The sequence below is a fragment of the Perissodus microlepis genome, chromosome 16 (genome assembly GCF_051167445.1).
Source record: "Perissodus microlepis isolate ML-2025 ecotype Zambia chromosome 16, ASM5116744v1, whole genome shotgun sequence".
Lineage (NCBI taxonomy): Eukaryota > Metazoa > Chordata > Actinopteri > Cichliformes > Cichlidae > Perissodus > Perissodus microlepis.
In genome coordinates this window covers 14,999,796-15,005,054 of record NC_140476.1, presented here as the reverse complement: position 1 = coordinate 15,005,054, position 5,259 = coordinate 14,999,796, and positions in this window count along the sequence as shown.

Here is a 5,259-nt window from a genome sequence, read left to right as displayed (position 1 = left end):
TGATAGACTGCTATTTCTTTTTCGAGTTATTCATTTCGAAAGACAATGTTAAATCAATTACAGCGTGCTAATTATTTTTTTAAGTTAACTGGTGTTTTAGAGTAAAATAAATCAGTTAGCAGCAGTTCGAAACTTACTTTTTTATTACGTTCCGCCCATCAATGACACCTTTCGTGATCCATGAACATTTATAAATTCATAATTGATGTTTTTTTAGTAGAAAGCAAACAGGTATGCTAAAGTTCCACTTTATGGTGTCATTAAGATGTAGGTGGTACATGCGTGGGAAGGTTCTGTGCAATTAACATGAATGAGGAAAGATACTTTATTAGTACTGGTTATTTTCTCTTTTTTAAAACTGTGTATGCATGTTAATATTATTTGTGTGTGAGTTTATCATGAAATCTAACATGTGTCTTTCTCATTACTATAAACATAAAGATAGTGACACTGGTTTGACAGGGTGAAAAACATTCTGCTTGTATTATGTCCTTCATTCCTTATTATTTGGAGAAACATACATTTTGTAAATTTCCATATAGCTGTTCTAAATGAAGATTTGAGATTTGCATTATTTAAATTAGTAAAATTACCCAACAAAAAGATGTTTTTTTTAAAAAAAAAATTGAATTTCGTATTATCTGTGCCTGTCACTATCTGACTTCATAAGGACTGATAAGCTTGTCAAGGCAAGAATACTAACACTTAAAACACTGCAGTCTCCCATGGAGAACTGTCCTTGGAGGACGGAATTGTTTTCAGGCATTATTTAGCTTGGGTCTTATGCTTTAGCACATTACCTGGAAATAATTCTTTAGTAATTTAGTCAAGATAATTTTATCTAATTTATGGCTGAATGACAAAAATACTCTTCAGATTTATTTCCTTTGCCTCATTTATTGTGCCCTCTTTGTTTCATTGGATGGATGGATGGATGGATGGATGGATGGATGGATGGATGGATGGATGGATGGATAGATAGATAGATAGATAGATAGATAGATAGATAGATAGATAGATAGATAGATAGATAGATAGATAGATAGATAGATAGATAGATAGATAGATAGATAGATAGTGTTGTGAGCTCTGAAATTCTAGCACCAAACATGCCCTTTGTTTCTTCCCTCTGAATTTTTAAACAAGAGGCATTTGACCAGGGAAAAAAAATCAGGACAGATAAGAGAAAAATAAAGTTGAGTCAAACAAATTACACTCAAGTTATTAGTGGCTATTTTGTAAATATCAAAGATCCACTTGTCCCAGTGTTCTGTGCTTCATTTGCATTCTGATGAAACTGGAGTGGATGTGTGTGAACTCGGAGGTTATCTGTGGAGCTGCAGCGCTGAGCAGCCGAATCAGACAGCTTCACAACCGCATGGCTCAAGAGGATGAGCCACAGACCTCTCTCAAATCACTTCCTTCATAACAATTAAAATATGCAAAGTGATAATTTTCCTTAAGTAGCCTTAAATGTGCAATCTATTTAAATGTGAGGGAAATTGCCTAAAGCTTGCAGTGTGTGTATGTGTGGTAGGTGGGGTGGGGGATAAATTATGCAAATAACAGAAAGGACTCTTGAAAGCCTAATTTTTCTGTAATAAGCATACTGTTTCATTTAATTTTTTTCCTCTTATTAAAAGTGACAGTTCTTTTGCTCTGTCTGATGGCTATATCTGACACAAGCCCATGAAACTGACTGCTAGAGTAAATGGTAAAGCATTTTTGTAGCTTTTAGATGATGGTTACATTCACAAAGTAATTATGCACTAGAAAGTCCAGAAATAAGGTTTAATTACACAGTAATCGCTTCTGATGGACACGAGGAAGTGTGAACACTGCCAGACTGCAATCCATCAATGACAAACCTCTGGCCAGTTTTAATTCCTCCTCATTTGCATCATAACCTCGGCACCAAGTTGCACAAATGCTGTTAAATGTTAATAGGACCTGTCTCTCCACTCAAATGAATGCTTAAGCCATTTCAATTCTCCCTTTCTCTCTATCTCGTTCTTTCACTCCCTCTCTCTCACCCTGTTTCCTTCATAACACACTCACACACACACACCCTCTATCTCACACAGTCCATATCTCCTCTCTCTCGCCTCAATTCTCACATTCTCATGAGTCTTCACATAAATAGACCCTCTTCAGAAGGGAAGCTGAGCACAGGAGACAGTGCACGGTCACTGCTGTGCTAATTGGGAGCAACATGTAAAGTTTTATCTCTTGAGTGCTAACAAACCATACAGACAAGTATAATTCTTGCTTTGTGTGTACGCGCATGTGTGTGTCTTTGAGTACAATTGGACTGTGTATGTGTCTCGCACACACCAACAGAGCTACAGAGCGCAAAGGTATGTTCACACCACATAGAAGGCCCTCAAGTTATCCCCGTCCTGGAGGACTGAACAAAATTATGTTTTCATTAATTGAAAACTGGGTGTGAAAACTGTTGGTGTGGCAGATGCAGCTCTGTTCCTCTTCAGACTTTTATAAGGTTGATTAGAGCCAGGATGTCTCATTATAAGCCTGTCTCCCTCATATATTGTAAGTATACTCCTTATTATACACTGGCATCCCAGTGTACTGCAGTGTATTTTAAATATAGATGACAGCTTGCCAAAGGTAGACATAAGGCCCAGCGGACCACTTGTGCATACATTGTCGACTTTTTGTATTTATTGTAATAGCGCATCACATTTTCTACTTCACTGATCCCACTGCTGCATCACACCCACCATACACTCTTAGATACTTATACTATGACCCTTTTAATCCCCAGGCATTCAAAGCATTTCTGTCTCGATTTGAAAAAAAATAATAGCAATAATAATTGGGCATATGGAAACCCAGAAAATAAGTTGGTCTGCAATGCACAAATATAATTAGCATGTGTATGTCTTCCATGTGATTTCTTTTTTTTTTTGCAAACATTTTGAACTCCTAATATTTACTTTAGAAGCTTTTCAGACTGTCAGTTCTAATTATCAAGAAATGACTTTTAACTGTTTTGCTTTGGTTTATCAGTTCTCTCATGTTTTGCATTTGAAAAAAAAAACTGATTGCAAAGGACAGTCGTGACTTCAGTGGAACCGAGGAAGCAATATAAATAAAGAAAAACAAAAAAGTAACATTTGAATAAATAAACTCTGTAACATCATCCCATTGGATGATTTTGAAGGCTCTGCATTTGCCAGTTGGTCTAACATTTGTGATTGTCATGAATTTACGTGTTGATGATGGTTATGATTATTAACGGTGGTAAGAAGAATGCACACACTTGAGAAACAAATAGAATTTGAGCCTTTGCTAAAGCGCATTAATCGATGCTGACAATAAATTATTAGATAGCAGCTGAAGCGATCATAACATTTTCTTTTTCAGCCACCGCAGAGAGAGAGAGAGAGAGACTGACTCCAGTGTTGAGGTCAGAGTTTTTCAGATTCGGTGGCCTGAAATGGGCAAAGTGAGGAAAAACTCAGCTGGAATTACCTATAGTTTATATCAACTTAAATTAGTGTTGCAGCAGTGGGAGAGATGTCCCTCTGTTTTACCATACACTGGGCTCGATAACAAGCAGACCCCCTCCACAGGTGTCATCAAGTTTACATGTCCTCAGGTCAGCATCATCAGCTCTCTGCTTCCAGTTTCCAAAACAAATTCTAGGTAGCATACTGTTGTATACCTCTGTATGTGGATAATTTCTTTACACATTTTCATAAAGTAGCCAAACTGGTATTGCCATTAGAGGAGTTCTTTTGAAAAATATAATGATGGGCTCACAAATTACTCCTGGAATACCAGGCTAGCTATAAAGCTGTCTAAAATCAGTGGGATAACTGAGCAGAAGGGAGAGACCCTTTTTATTTTTCTCTTCTCTTTTAACCATTAAACAGTAATACCTTTAAACTGGCCTTAGCTCCTGAGATTCTTTTCTTTTTCAGTGCTCACTAGTCAGTATATTAAGTTACATCCATAGTATATAATGCTGAAAGCTGTCTAAATTCTGATTTTAAAGAATTATTTGTGATATTTGTTGAGCGACAATCAGCACTGTAACATTAATAAGGTTGACAGTTTTTTACCATTCCTTTGGATAAAAGTTCATGTTGTTGAAATACCATCACTGACACACAGAGCCTTTGACTGGTCAGATTGGTGGATCTCTTTAGTCTGTCTTAACCCCTGACTGGGAACAAGTGGACCTAATGGGGAGCAAAGACAGAAGAGTACATGTCCAATAGCCACACATCCCCCTGTCAAGGCAATCATGGGAAACACAGAGCGTCACTCTTTCAATTTCATCCTCTTCACAGTGCAAGCCGCCCTCTATAACGTCATTATCTCCAGCAGATCTGCAGGGTCCTCTGACAGGGCCATGTTATCCAGGCACTGGGGAAATGCAAATTGATTTCATATCAGCCATGGCATTTTTAAAGCCTCCACATGTTACACAGACTGTCATTTCAAGCAAAGATATGAAAAGCAGAGAGAAATGTCAAACTGTGGATTGACTATATTATACGGAGCGTGTTGTTTACTCTGATCACCGGCTCATGGAACAAGATACATCTTAATGCCACATGGTGAGTTTACAATTTAAGAGGTCTCTATTATGCTTTGAGTCTGTGCAAGTACAGGAAATCTCCGACATTGGAATAAACTGACTGACTTGATTAACAGGAATATAGACGAGTAATGTAAAGGGCTCTTACATATATATAATCATACTAAAGCAGCCATAATAATTTGCGTGAGCCAGCAATCGACTGACCTGCAATTCCACTCAACCCTACAGGGATTTTTAGGGTATTAAAGCTTATTATTTTGGATTTTAACCCACAACTTTAGCCTTGCTGCTTTTATAGTTCATATTTCATTACTGGAGGTAACAAGCAGCTACCTGGAATTGGCTACAATTTAACTTTGAGATGTTGCCCACAGACGATGCTGAAGATTAAGCAAACCGCATTTTTCAGCTGTTTGGTGCATAAGACAATTTCCCAAAACCAAATTTTCTCCATATCAATGCTTTCTGTATATCTGTAAAACAGTAACCTAGGGTTTGATTTTGGTTTAATTGGATTTGATGAGTTTACCCATTTTTATGCTCAACTAGAATTTATTTTGATCACAAAACGATTGCAAGGGTGTTGTGTTGATCCCGAGCTTCAAATCAAGTCTAATTCAACTGTGCTTAAAGGTTGAGCACATGGATCAGATGTCAGTTGTTGTGTTAGCTTTTCTCTGTTGCGC